We start from the raw sequence: 15,397 nt of genomic DNA, 5'->3' as shown, positions 1-15,397 counted from the left end.
ATAACAAGAAGTGGGAGTTCCACACAGTAGCCAAGCCATGTAAACTCAACCTGGCTCTCAAATTTAAAAAACAAAACCCTTTCTCTGGTGAGACAGGATGGGAAGCTTGTGATTTCTTATCGAGTTTCTCATTTCATCTCTGCTGGGATAGTCCTTTGTGTAGCAGCAGTGTTATTGCTGGGCTCTTGCTCCCTATTAGCTGTCCACGTGCTCCAGTGATAAGGCTGTCAATGGCATTTGTTCTGGGTTAAGCATCGTATGCATTCACCTCCCATTTCTCTCTCTGACTCCCCTCTCTCTCTTCCCACGCCACAAATCCCCAAATGCTAGAAAGTTGCGTGTGTATATGGTATTTTATATCATGGAATTCATGATTCTGTGGTAGCTGTGAGACAAGTTAAGCCTCAGTTACTTTGAGATGAAAGCTTGAATGTGATTTTGAAAAGATCTTAACCCTTAAAGAAAGGTTATTTATGTTCACTCCCCCACCCCCCTTTAACCAAAGGAAATCCCAAGGAAACAGTACCTTTTAATCAAGAGGTCAGAAAAGCGGTGATGTGAAGCACGTCCATAAGGCTTTCACTGCATTTGTAAACATGCTCATACCCTCTTCTTTTCCGCTGTGTCAGTTTTCTCCTTTAATAGATCATTTTTTGAAACAATTACTAGACTAGCTCAGTTGGCTGCATAGTACAGGTGACAGGGGCTTCTATTGTCAGAGCATGGGAGCATAGGTACTTGAGCTTTCTCAGCTGGTAATTCATGTAGGTGAGTAGTCACGGACAGATTGATTAGGGGTACTAATTGTGCATTTCTTTGTTGTGTTAAATTACTAATTTGAGATAATCAAATTGTCTAATTTTACTGTTCTTAAGACCATTTCTAGTAATTTAACTTGGAAAGAAAGGTGCAACTTTCAAACCTTGTGTTGCATGCTGTTTTTAGTTTATCGTGTGTGTGTGTGTGTGTGTGTGTGTGTGTGATTTGTGGCACAGGCAACCAGAGCACAGGCTGGAAGCCCATAGTTGCATTTTAGAAATATGAAGAAATGTATAAATAATCTTTCTTTCCCTTTTGTATAAGGTGTGCATCTTTATTTAGAGATACAGCCAGTAAGGTTGAAATGAAATAAAGTTCAAGAAGTGAATGGTCTCTTGTTTTTTAATTAATCTGTATTCTTCATTAACACACTTCTCTTTCTCTTGGATCATTTTGCAAGGTATAAAAATAAAGTTTTTAATATATTAGAGATTTTAATGATCAACGATATTTCACATGCAGACTTCATTCTATAATATGTATTTGTTTTGGCTGGATTTTAAGCAGACTTGAATCCTGAAGACTGTACCAAGCATGTATATTCTGCATCCCTCCCATTTATTATTACTGTTAGTGTACAGTCAGTCCAATGAAGCTGTGTTCGAAACAAATACACCTCTACCGCGATATAACGCGACCCGATATAACACGAATTCGGATATAACGCGGTAAAGCAGTGTTTCGGGGCGGGGGGGGGGGGGGTTACATTACAGAGAAACGAAAAGGGCATTTTAAAAAAAATCAGGTACACAACCATTATTTTTCCTTTACATAGGACCGATGACGAGAACATTAGAGGGTGAAATCCTGGATCCGTCTAAGTCAACAGCAAAACCCCCATTGATTTGAGGGGCCAGGATTTCATCTAGTTCTCTTCTGTAGACCCTCTGAGATCACTCCACTGCGTGGTAATCATGTACAAAACTTAGTACATGATTACCTTGGAAAGTTAGAACTTTGTAGTCAGGAGTTCTCTCTTCAGGGTACTCTATTAAATAAAGACATAGTCCGTACATAAGCAAACTTTCTCCTGTTTTCTTTGTTGTTCTGTCCATTTTACTCTGTATACAGTGTCCCCAACACCACCACCTCTTTGTTGCCAACAATTAAACGTTTATATTCCCAAACAGCAAGTTTACTTCCATGGGCTTTTCAGATTTTTTGTAATAAGTTAACACATGTTACCTGTGATGGGGACGACCAGAAAGAGAATATAGTAGAGGTAAAGAGAGATAAGATGCTTACACGTTCACTCAGCTCATAAGTTTGACTTCCCATTATCAACAGTGATTTTACATTGAGGTACTGTAGAAATGTACAACAGAGCACCCTGCCCAGAAAACAAAGATATTTATGCAGTGGAAGAAACCTAGGGCTGATTCGTCTTTCACTTACCCCAGTGAAATCATCAGTAAACGCACTTCTATCAGTGCAATAACACAGGTAAGTGAATGGAGAATCAGGCCTCAAATCTCTACATAAACATATATGGGGGGAAAATTCAATTTTTTTTTACATCTCCCAAGAGCCCTACTTCCTCCCACACATTTTTTTAAAATACACAAACATGGGATGGCTAACCAGCTGACCTGGCCTCTTAATAGCTCATCAAAGCTATGCAAAAAAATGAGAGGTGGAAGGAAAGCCATAGTTCTGAGTGAAATGGACCATAGTCCTTCCACTGCCTAGGGAAAACAAAGGGCATGAAAAGAGCTGTTATAATCTAGGTGTTAGAGAGTGTATTATTCAGTGTTTAAGCTTTAACTATGAATTGTTTTGTGGTTTTCTTTCATGACGTAGTTTTTGTTGGTATGTTTGATGTATTTTGATAGGAAAAGGAGGATTCATGTAAATCTGTGATTAGCCCTGTATATTAGCAATACTACATTGTGATCGGCATCTTATTGGAAGTCCAGAGGAAAGCCCAACCTACTATGGAGAATATAAAATCAGACCATCTCCATAGGAGAATAACCACGGCATATTTGAGATTCAAATTTAGTAGACTTCCAAAGTTACTGAATAATGTGTTTTAGATTATATTAGCTCCAAGAGCCAATCCCTTCCAAACTAAAGTCTGTGGGAAGTGCAAATATGCTAAAGGTATTTCTGTCTAATTTGATCGAATTCTTGAGTGTAGATATAGTACATTCCAAAGTCTTTGAAGGGAAACCTTGGTATACTGAGGTAATTGCCTTCAGTCCTTTCCAGTATATATGACGTATTACAGTGGAAAATTAAGGTAAACATCAATGTAATAGAGTTCTCTTTTGAAATTAGTGAAGATGAACCTTTCACCTGCTTTTCTAAGTACTGTCCTCAACAGCTGTTGTATGCTTTCTGAAACTTGTCTTAAAATATTTATTCTCTATCCTGAATGTAGTATAGCAATTTTTTTTCAAAGCATAATGACACTCAGCCCAGATTAAAAACTAATGGCCTGATTTTGAGAGCAGCTGGGCAGTCACAAATCCCATATGATTAGCACCTTTAAAAATCGAACCATAAATTCCTGCAAAAACATAAAGCAAAAAAGAATAAGGCAAAATTGAGTAAATGTATCTTAATTATTTTGTGTTGATCCTGCTCTTAAAAAAGGTGCCTGAGTTGATTTCATTCAAGATTCAGAAAAAAAAAATGGATTCCCAGGCTGAGAACCCAAGTGTTGAATTTAAGATGAGAGGGAATATTTGTGGGCAAAGTTATTACTGCCAAGAAAATAGGGAAAATCAGAAAAAGATCACCCTGAAAGTGCTGGCCCCAGTATAGATTTGCCAATTTGATATTAGAATGAAAGCTTTGCTCTGTACTCTGATATTGTTTAATCAGTAGTTCTAGCCTGCTTAATAAGAACACAAATGTTTCTCTGCTATTTGCTTTGTGACTGTTAACTGGGGATGTTTTTTTTAAAAGAGTTGCATTGATGTAATAATAGTTTGCACTTCTGTGATGTCTTTAATCTAAGTGCTGTATAATATGAATAAAAGACTCAACTGACTGGGAAATTCAGGCATAGAAAGAAAAATATCAGAGCCAGGCAATGGCAGAGCCAGCCTAAATCTCAGAATGCCTGTCTTCCATTCCTGTGCTGTAACCACCAGACTATGTTCCCCTAACTTAGCTGTGACTTTCTCAGGTGAAAATTGTTCCATATTGAAAAGGTTAACAAAGATTTCATTGTCCAGCTATGCCAGGAGGAGGGAAGGAAACACTGGATATGGTTTAATTAGGCTGCAACTTTATTCCTAAATGTCTGGGAGTGCCCAGCAGATAAAATTGTACAGTGCAGGTAATCATTTACATATACTGGGGGGGGGGGGCTGCTGGCATCCCTTCCCCTTATGCATCCTGGTCCCCAGCCAAACTGCTTTCTGGGACATCACCACCCCTCCCTTCAAATGAGGGTTAAGGAGGGCTATAAAGGACAGGGGTTGACTCCCTGCCATACCAGTCATAGGAGCCTTAACCCCCCTATTTCTGCTCCTTTGAAGAATATCTCCTTTAAATTCTTTCCCAATCCATTTTATCTAATGGCTGTATCCATTCCCTATGGAGTACCTGCACTGGAAAACCCACCCCACGCTTACATAATGAGTTGTGACATCATTGCTGTCACCCCTCCCCCGTTTTGTTCTTTGCCCCTCCAAGTCCCCCACCCACTGTGGGGAAGGCGAAAACTGCACCGTGCCTGGAAAAACTGCTTCACAGCCCCCCCAAAAAGGAACAACTAGCATAATGCCCACAGCAGATCATACGGAACCTGGTATTTCAGCTACTTCCATGGGTGGAATGGTGGCCGCTGCTCAGCTTGTCCAGGTGTGAAAAATAGAATAGACCCCTTCTCTTCCAGTCACCTGGGTGGGGGAGATGTAGGGTGGCCAACGGTCCCTTATTACAAGGGACATCCCTTTTTTTTCTTCTCTGTACAACAAGATTGGGAGTTGTTGAGCAGCAAGTAATACCCCTAGGGAATGTAGGTGAGTGCTGCTTACTATTATTAATAATGATAATGATAATATTTAGAGGATGAGTGGGGTAAGGCAGAGGTGCTAAGAAAACAGTCCCTTCTTTTTGAAATACAGTGTTGGCAACCCTAGGGAGATGAGTCAGCGTCCCCACACTGACCTGGGATGGAGCTTCCTCCATGCTGCAGGTTACTCACTGGTTCTCTAGCCACTCTTAAAGAGGCAACACACACTATCTCTATCAAGCTTGACAAAAGTCCACACCACTTAATGTGCGGGGAGGTCATTATTTCAGTGAATCACCTTGCAATTAAAGAAAGGATCCAACACATTGCAAATGAAATTGCAACAGAAATACCATATTCTGTTATCATTTATATCAATGGAAAAACTCCGTAAATAATCCAAAGTTGATCCCTGATTAAAATACAGCTTAAAATGAACAATCTAGAAAGCAGTTGTTTGATCATTCTTCAGTTGACATCACGTATCTATGAAATCATGGCTGTGACCTCACCAGCATAATAGCTAAATAAAATATGATTGGGGATTCTACTTTCTGTATTACAGTATAGTGGCACTAAGCCCTTCAGGGCATCCATTAATGGTCATTGGTGCAATCCTCTGTTGCTTGAAGACAGTTGTTCTTGTGTCACACAATTCAACCGAGGCATGTACTAGTGGCCCATTAATACAAGCTCTGGAGTGTTTTAGTGCTTAAGTAATACATATTTATTTTCAGGTGGGAAAGCCACCTTCAGTTCATATAATGGTTTTGCCATCTGAAAAATAATAGTGCACTAACGGATGGTGAATGTCCACGGTCATAATTGGTTCCCCTCTATTTAAGAAGAAAATATATACTATAGGTGGCTTGTACATTGGTAGCGGAAACACACACTTATCACACAAGGTTCATCTAAGTTCTAGTGTCTGGTCAACTATTAACAGTTAACTGTTTTGCATAGAGAGGATTAAAGCTTAAAATAAATAGAAAGTGTTGATTCTAATTGGATCTGACACCTCGATCTTCTGTTGTGGAGTAACACATGAGCTGGGATTCCCGATGGGCTCTTCTAGGATACAATATTTATTATGTTCAAGATCTAAGAGCGCCTAGCTACTGTTAGATTTACAAGAGATCCTGAAACCCTATCGCACAGAAAAAATACAGAAAAAATACACTACACAATATTTGCAAGGACGAATGTTCGTTGAGGAGATTTCTGTTCCTTTTATGTAATACTCTCAGAAGTTCATTTTATAAAAATCCATGTTTGTGTTATTTCAATTTATTCTGAATGTTCTTGACACTTTTAATATATACCATTTTAGATGTTTAATTTTAGATTTGCATTAAATGTGAAAGTTAAAATGAAAACATTAATCTATTTGCATAGGTAGTTTTACACTCTAGATGTATTTTTTACGCAAAGCTTTGATTTAGAAATGGTTTTCAGTTTACAGAAAACACATTCTCCTTTTTCTACTTCTATGCTTTCACTAAATTCAGCCATAGTCTTCTCTTCATCATCTAAAAAAGGTGCTCAGTCCTCTCCATTCCCACCTTGAAAACCCCTGCCCAGGCTCTGATTATCTCTTTTTTCAAGTGTTGCAACATCCTTTGGGCTCCAGGGCTCTGTCAGAAATCAACTGCTAAAATCATCAACATTGCTTGCCACACTGACCCTCTTCAGATCCCTTCATCTGGTTCCTCCTTGCTTTTCGCAACACATTCAAGTTCTTTGTCCTCCTCTTCAAGGCCCTGCACAGCATGGTGTCATCTCTTTCCACTCCCCTCCTCACCAAGCTCCACCAAAGCTGTAAAATTTACTGCCTCCTTTTAGGTCCTTTTCCCAACCTTGTTCCAGGCCATCTCACATCTGACTTCCTAGAATGCAATTCTGTCTACTGTGCATCCAATCTTTTATCCTTCAAAATCTATCCTTAAAACAAAACAAAAAAACAGGGAAATACATCTTTTCCCTGTTTTTTTGTTTGTTTGCACATTTTTGTTAAAAACTAAATATGGAGAATATGGCTATATTTGGTATAGGAGGGGACGCAAGGGGGATGGCCAGGAAGGGACAAAATAATGAATCTTTCCCTAAACTTCTGTTTAGTTTCTTCTATTTCAATGCATTAAAAGTGCAGTTGTCACTACACAGCCCTGGTTGGTTGGTGAATAAACGATAACATTAATCTAGCATTTTTCATTCGTAGAACTGAGCCCCTTTTCAGCATATTTCTCATGTTGTATGGAAATATGGAAAATTCATCTGTTTCAGATTCCATGAGATCTCACTTATTGTTACAGTTTGATTTTTTATTATGAATGAACCCCAAAATTAAAACAAAATGGAGTCAAAATCTCTGAATTTCACGTCAAAGAAATAAAATACAAATTCTGTGAAATGTTTAACCTGGGCTCAGGTTTCATGTTTATAGTGAAACCCAAAATGGGGCAAATTTTGTATCGCTTTTGCACAGCTCTACCTGTGTCAGTCAAGAACTTGTGTGTGTAACGACAATGTACAGTAAAACTTGCAGCAGTTATGCTCAGAATAAAGATAAATTTTTTTGGAGCAAGCTTGGCAGCAAGAGTGTCTCAGGTTCTCATATAACGCAGCGATGAGCACAAGATGGAGCACCATAGATGGAAAGGGAATTGCATGGGGATTATTTAAACTAACCGAGAATCAGATGTGCAAAAGCCCTGTGCCTAGATTCATCGAAGGACACCAATGGTATGGCCTGCAACAAATTGGGCATAGGATGCAAAGTTAATGTTATGTCAACATTTCTGTTATGAACATCCGTTTTCACTATCATTTTAGCTCAGTTATCCAAATGCGCTCTTGGGTAAAGTTTGGCATTTAAGATAGCTTGGGTTTGAGACTGGTTTTGGTCATAGAAGTGTCATATCTTCTCCTCTCCCAGCAATGCAGTTAATGGTTTCAGCTCTTGTTTCCTTTTATTTATTTATTTTTACCAAAATTTTATAGGCTATGAATGCAAAATGTGGACTTGGTCTTGGGATAGTGTGGAGGTACAAGAAACTACTAAAAACTAAGTCATCTAATTTAGGAAAGAGAATATTCTGCATGTGTGCCTGTTCTCCCCCCCTCCCTTACAAAGATCTAAAGAAACTTTTTTTATATGGGTTTAGAGCACAGCATCTGCCTGGAAACTAGAGATTTTGGTGGTCTCTTTGGAGCCATCAGGTCTATGACAGGATAAATCCAGGAAGTGAGGAATGCCCAAAAAGGAAATCAGGTTTTAAAAAAAAAAAGTCACACACAAAATCCAGTAAAACAGGAGAGAGACGGTTCATCACATGATGCAGCATAGCATCTAAGCAGTGTCTCCTAGATGAATCCTTTTAAGGTTCTCATTTCAAGCACTAATTTTTGGCTCTCCACCTGATTAAGCCACAGAAATAGCTTTTTAAAATCACTATGGAATCCTTTTAAGCACTGAGACGAAAGTGCTAAATCTGAAATCCAGTCACACAGCTCCAAAGGAATGGGGGCAGTTAAGGCCGTCAACAAATGGCTAACTTACTAATGAGCTGCCACTGGTCTCCTGATGGCCAGCTGTGTATTGGAAGTTGTATGTATACCATTCCTTTTCTTGGTGGAATTGTAAAATTAATGCTACAAAAGTGTTTGGGTAACAGTTTATTGGGTCTACTCATGAACAAGTTAAAAGACAGTTGAGATGACAGCACTGTGCAGTCTGCAAAATCACCCAGCAAACTCTCTACCAAGATCATACAAGGAATTTCTTTAAACCTGGTCACATTAATGAATAGTAAGTTTTCAGGAATCAAAATGCCTCTGTAATCCTCCTTAGACCAGCTATATGAAAGGGTAGATGGATTTCAGAATCACCTGACACCAGTGAAACAAAGAGCAGTAGTATTAAATCTGCTCAAAGAGCAACAAACACCCATCTGCATCTCCTGGAAAACAGTCCTCTACTTAGAGGATGAAAGTGAAGGATCCTGAAAATAGAACTCACTGTACAATTCTTGGATATATACGCTCCTCCTAATTTTGATGTCAGATGTATTTATCAGTTATCCCCATTTTATAAGAAATATATTCTTTCTTGGAGGAGAATTTAATACTATATTTAAAACCCAAATTATATAAAATTCCTCTCAATTTCCAGTTTAACCAAAATAAAAACTTCAGTTCTATTCTATTTAAACAGATATCATGATGTTGGATGACCTCATAAAAACATAGTTAGATAGCTATGTGGTGGCTGTTAAACGTAGTCGTAAAGGTATTTTTTCATTCCAAAATTCATGATTCTTGTTCTAGAATAGATTAGATTTTCTCTAAAACTGAAACAGGTTTGAAATATGAAGCCTCTTAGTCGGTGCGATATTTACTTCAGATCACTCACCAGTATAGGCCTGGCTAGAAGCATGGGATATCAAAGGCCAGATATCCAGATGGAGATTCTCTTTTCTGTACTCAATAAGAAAGCATTTGTTCAATTTATTAATGAAAATATACAATACAAAATAAATGACAATGCTGCAATCTCTCAACAGGTGGTGTGGGAAACACTGGGGGCTTCTGTTAGAGCTAGAGTATTTAGCAGTTTTACACGTTATAAAAAGAAACTGAAAATTGAAAACAAAAAGGAGTTACTGACCTTCACAACTTGAAATTCTATAGCTGTGCAGCTGTAATTCAGCATAATAGGAACTGGTTGTATTTTACAGAAGCGCAAAACAACTGCCACACATGGCAAAGCGTTGAAGCAGCATATAACACTCCTTCCTTCTTTCCAAGCTGATTTATGGCGAAGACACTTCGCTCCTTCAGGATATCAGACAACATCCTATCCTAGGGCCCACTCTGCAATGTGGAAAAAGGCAGTCAGGTACCTTGGTTTAGTGCCAGCATTCTTACTGACATCCTGGATATGAAGGCTACAGGTTTTCTATCACGACAGAAAGGTGCTAACTCTAAAAAATGAGATGCTAAAGGACTGTCAACCATTGGAAACTTATTCCAGGGCATAATGTCACTGAACTTGGGACAGCTCCAAATTCATTTAATCTACCTTGTTGGGGTTTCTATATGTTAGGACATAAGAATGACCATACTAGGTCAGACCAAAGATCCATCTAGCCCAGTATCCTGTCTTCCAACAGTGGCCCATGCCAGGTGCCCCAGAGGGAATGAACAGAACAGGTAATCATCAAGTGATCCATTCCCTGTCACCCATTCTCCGCTTCTGGCAAGTACGTTCCCCAAGTTAGACCCTTCCTAGACCTGGTTAGTGAATGAGGAATGCCACAATTGAGGGAGGGAGACAATTGGAAGAAAAACTCAGACAGTGGCTTAACCTAAATGAGCTCCCTATTTTTTACTGCACAACTTCCTCATCAAGACACACTTGGGAATGTCTGCCTCAGGTTCTGAACCCTGGACTCCAGATCTTAATATAGCTCTTAAGAAAAGTCACTGCCCCTGTGAAACCTTCATATGCAAGGCTTACAACCACCATTTTCCTTAATTTTGAACAAAATGTATCCATAGCTGTACTGAATATTCTCTAAATGTGATCATGAGTCACCCTCACTCATATATTGCTTATTGTACTGTCATTGCAGACACCTGTTTAGGTCATTGATACACCGTTTTCATATGTTCTAAGCTGGCAATTGACTCAGTATGTGTAACCCTTTAATTGTAATTCCATGTATGGTCACGTGACACCAGGTACCTAGAAATGCAGGGGTCTCGGACGAATGATGGATGTTGTTTATCAAGTATGCTAGCTAAAAAAATGGGCTTGAGCCTGCTCACTCTTACACCAGTGTAATTTTATTAACTTCTGTGGAGTTGCTCTTGATTTACACCAGTGTAACTGAGAGGAGAATGAGGAACAGTTGGACACTGTTTTAACCCAAACTCAGATGTTTCTAGCTGCTGTTCTTCAATCTCTAATACAAGTGTTCATGTGTGTAGACTTAATAGGTCATGTAAAATTGGGCGATCTAACACAAGGAGGCAGGCAAGCATTTTGCTGAATTTTAAGGTCCATGTACGGCTTTTCTAAGATTTATTAATCACTAGACACTGTGTCTTATCCTTAATAGAATAAGGCTGCTTCCCGGCTGCGCAGTGCTCCTGGCCACCTCTGTGATTGCTCCTGCTTTGCACCCAGCCTTGCCTTGGTCCTGCCTCTGCCTTGAACCCCTCCCTCCCTGATACCCTGCTAGCTCCAGTTCCTAAACTCTGGTCATAGTCATTGGTAAAAGAAAGAAAACAGAGTTGGGTGCATTTGCATTGTTAGCAGAGGATTCCCTTAGATAAGAGAGGTGATGTTTGAGACTCTACTGCCCTGAGGCTCTCTTTAGGATACTGTGCTAGGAGTGGTCCTTTAAAGTGGAGTAAGAACAGGGAAAACACAGGGGTGGCAGTGTAACTAACATATGTTCGTGCTAGATTTTGGCCATAGGCTTAAGGCTTTAACATGGATTCCTGTGGCCTTTTGTATGATATCCCAAAACCAACATGAAAATCTTTCCAAGTGTATTTTACAAGCATTGTGATTATGACAGTCCCATGACAAATCCCACGTCCCTAGGTCAAATGGGGTGCAGGGCCTTCCCTTTTGAAATTCCAGATTTCCCACCTCTCCTTTTGTCTGATCTTCTCCTTGTTTGTCATGGAGCCACCATGGAAAACGGGGAGCCTGCTGCTGCCTATTGCACTGGCTGCATTCTGGAGCATGCTTGTAGGAAGCGAACTTGGTTTACGTGCCTTTCTGGAGTATCCAGCCACAGGTGTTTTCCCATGGGTTCACACTCCAAGTTCTAGGAGTATTGGGTGTCCGTGCGCACACAAACTTTCTCTCTCTCTCACTTATCTGGGCTGTTGTCCCATATGCAACAGGTCATTGCTATGGGTTTGTCTACATGGGTTCGAATACTACAGCTGCACCACTGCAGATGTGTCGCTGCAGCTCTTCTGCATAGACACTGCCCAAGCCACCAGGAGGGGTTCTCCCTTCAGTGTAGGTGATCCACCTCCCTAAGAGGTGGTAGCTAGGTTGATGGAAGAATTCTTCCATTGACCTGGTACCATCTACACAGGGTCTTAGGTCAGCTTAACTACGCCGCTCAGGGGTGTGTATTTTTCATGGTCTCTGACCAACATAGTTAAACAAACCTAAATTTCTAGTGTCGATCAGGCCTAAGTGTAACTATTTGTATATCTGGATAATTCATGGATAGAGCTGATGAGCCTTTTGGTTGGCTTTGGGGGTAGAAGACCTTTAATTTGGACTAGCTTGCTGGCATAATAGGTACCCATGAGATCCATGTTAGGCTCCTGGCATAGTCTGCCTCTAGTATTGCTTTCCCCGTCTTTCCTCTAATTTATCGTAGCAGGGAGAGGGAAATTAAACTACTGAACTTGTGGGATTTTTCAATTAAAAAATGAAAAGTATTATGGCCGTGGAAAGAGCTCTGTTAAAATTCACAACTATACCAATTCCAGGAGGAGAAGCCTCCAGCATGACAAAACAATACGTATGTGACCAGATATTTGAAGAAATAAAAACCAAAATAATCAACAGTCGAGGAAAATAGTCTCACTAAATTTTTGCCATCATAACAATTTGCTGAAGAAGATATATCTTGGGGCCTAACCATCAGGTTCTTATCCCCAAGATGATTTGCAAACCTTTGAAATGTGATCCCATTTGATCATGAATTTTTTTTAAATCAGTTATTAAAAAAAAATTAAATACTTTTGCTAAACTTATTTGTGAGTGACTGACTGACGTAGTGACTAAGTATAGGATATCCAGGTTTGTTTTTTAGAACTCAAATGAAAGTTACCATAGAACACTTTGAATAAGAGAGGATTCTAAGCACTCGTGTGTTCTATTTTTTTAAGCTTACTTTTTCCCTTTTAGTTTTTAAATATAGTATACTGTAAAATACTGACATGGAAATACGTTTTATCATAGAAAACTTAGATAAAAAATTCACTGTATCATAAGTGAACCATTTCCCCCTTGATTTGTGTCCAAAACAAGAAGAAAAACATTGCAGATGCATTATGCATTTTACAAAAGAACATATGCATGCATTTAAATCATTTAGATTTCATCTTTGCTTTCTGTTATTTTTAACCAATGTGATAGTGAACTATGATATGTTCAGAAAAACAGAGGTTGAAAGCATAGTTTAAAGTTTTATGCACAATAAGATAAACTAAACTGCAAGTGATGTTCACTATTTTATGATTTTATTGCAAAGTTTCACTTATGCCTCTTTTCCCCCTCCCTAACAGAACATGCAACTGGAACTTTGAAAATCTGTTGATGGCTAGATCGGGTTACACTGTAGACAAGATGTACTGTCCCATAGTGCCCTGTGAGGAAAGAGAATCTGTACTCACTGAAACTCTGATTCAGGAAAGCATCCATTTTCACGAAAGATGCTTAAATGCTTTCCTGAATTGGGACCCAATAAGGGTATGAAGAATATGAACTACAAGGGTGCTAGCTTAATAATACGTAATTTGATGTTATGAAAATCTTTTTGTTGTGACTGTTAGATTCAGTACACTGCCAGAACTGCTTTTCAGCAGGACTCTAGTAGTTTGTTAAAGTAGGGTTTTTTAACTGATTACCCTATAGCTGATAGCTGAAGTGGAAATTTGAACTATAAAAGAGCAGTGGGGTGGATTTTTTTTCTCTCTTAAATCTCCACCAGCATGATTGATAAGCATCCCTCCCACATTACCATGGATAGGCAAATAAAATTCAGCCTCTTGGCCTAGTCACAGCTTTTAGTAGCATTTTTTTCTGGCTTCATGGAGAGGCAGTCCTCATGCCATGAAATTTCAGTCTACTTCAGAATGATGCAGTGTGTGTAGGTCATATACAATATTAAACGTAAGTTATCTTTAGGTGGTTATGTTTATGTCAGAATGAGACACATGGTAGCTACCAAAATGCGTAATGATATAGGTGCATGGGCATGCATGTGGTTTAAGCCCCGACTTTGGGCCCAATGTGGCAAACCAGCAATGTGGAACATCCAGTGATATCCATTGGAGTCCAGCAAATGTAGTGCTTCCTGGATCTGGTGCTGTGTTTCTAGATGCAGATCTGAAAATCCCTCCTGCAGTCAGATCCTCTCACACATTTGTTAAATTCAAAGGTCAGAATTCAGGGTAACTTTTTCAATCCCAACAGTCTGGGGAAATCCACCAAATTTGTTTTGTCTTAAAGACCTCTGTATTGTAAAAGGGCAGAAAAAGAGCCCTTTTTTAGTTATTAGTCAGTGCTGGATCAAAGCGTTCAGAGTATTATGTGAAGAGCGTGTGGTTTATTTGTATACAGCCACTACCACATTTACAACAGAGGCAGCAAACAAATGAGGTTATAAAAAATATTTCTAATACTGCAGTATAGCTGCAGAACATATGCTTTGGTTTTAAATTTCTGCTTCTGAAAGGTGACAACTCCTCTGTTTGTCATTTACTTTAACATTCTATATATTTTTAAACGGTTGTATGGTTTGAAATCTCCAGATGCAACATTTTATGCTAAATGAAGTTGACAGTTCAGTGATGTGGAAGGCCATTATCTCACCTTTGTGCTTCTAAACTACAGCCACTTGCCTTTTCCTGTTTCATAATACATTCATTGCATTACAGTAGAGGAACTTTTTAACACCTATTGGTAACATTAAATAATCAGAGATGCCATTCTGATGGTCATTCTGAAAATAAAGAAAGGGCAAAATATTTTGCTACTTTTACTTTTTAAAGCCTAATTTTTTCTATTCCACGCGTGTGTGTATGTGTACGTATATATGTATATATTCCTGTTGCGAGGATTCAAGGAATGGGCCATACTATAAAGCCTGCATGGGATTCTCTGGGTTATGCAATGCAAGTATTTTCAATTAGGTTATGAAAAATAGAATTCATGGACTTAATGTTTTCAGTGCGTTGCTGGAAAGCAATTATACGTTAACCATGAGCTGGCATTAGACCTGTGAGTCTTCAATAATTAGCTTAACCTGCATATTTTGGATGCTGAAACATGTAACTGGAGATCCACTGGATTCTCATATGTTCCATGTAATGCTTTATCTCAGATTCATGTATCTTTCATGTTAGGGATAACAGACAGCCCAAAAGGATATGATTTGGCCAAAAAGAGATGGTTGTAGGACAATACAATAGTAAACCGGTGTGTTCTGTCCTGATGCTGGTTTTAAAGCAATTTAGTTTACTTAGAAAAAATATTCCAGTCTTTAGGTGGATTAACTGACATACAGCAGCCTCCTCTGATGTGAAGTTGCTATCGAGAGAGCTGGTTACATGTATTTTCACAAACTTTTGTTCAGGTAAAGATCCCAGTGCAAAGATTTGGCAGACAAAAACATTATGTAGATTTGAGAAACAGTATACTGGTTTTTGACTCTTGGACTTGATATAATCCCATTCCCATGTACTTTGACTGCTTTAAACAGAAATTAGTCCCATTTCCTCAGATTACCATGGTGAAATTTCAGAAGACAAGAATTGCCCTCGAAAAAGGAAGTCTTCATTCCA

At 39.0% G+C, this 15,397-nt stretch overlaps 1 protein-coding gene across 19 annotated transcripts in view; it reads left to right on the top strand.

The window, feature by feature from the left end:
* Positions 1-15,397, top strand: part of BCAS3 (BCAS3 microtubule associated cell migration factor) — a 488,284-nt gene that overhangs the window by 245,551 nt on the left and 227,336 nt on the right. The window lies entirely within an intron of this gene.

The sequence above is a fragment of the Chrysemys picta genome, chromosome 19, assembly GCF_011386835.1.
Source record: "Chrysemys picta bellii isolate R12L10 chromosome 19, ASM1138683v2, whole genome shotgun sequence".
NCBI lineage: Eukaryota > Metazoa > Chordata > Testudines > Emydidae > Chrysemys > Chrysemys picta.
The sequence above is the reverse complement of the archived record's forward strand: the minus strand, read 5'-3'. Positions and strand labels throughout refer to the sequence as shown.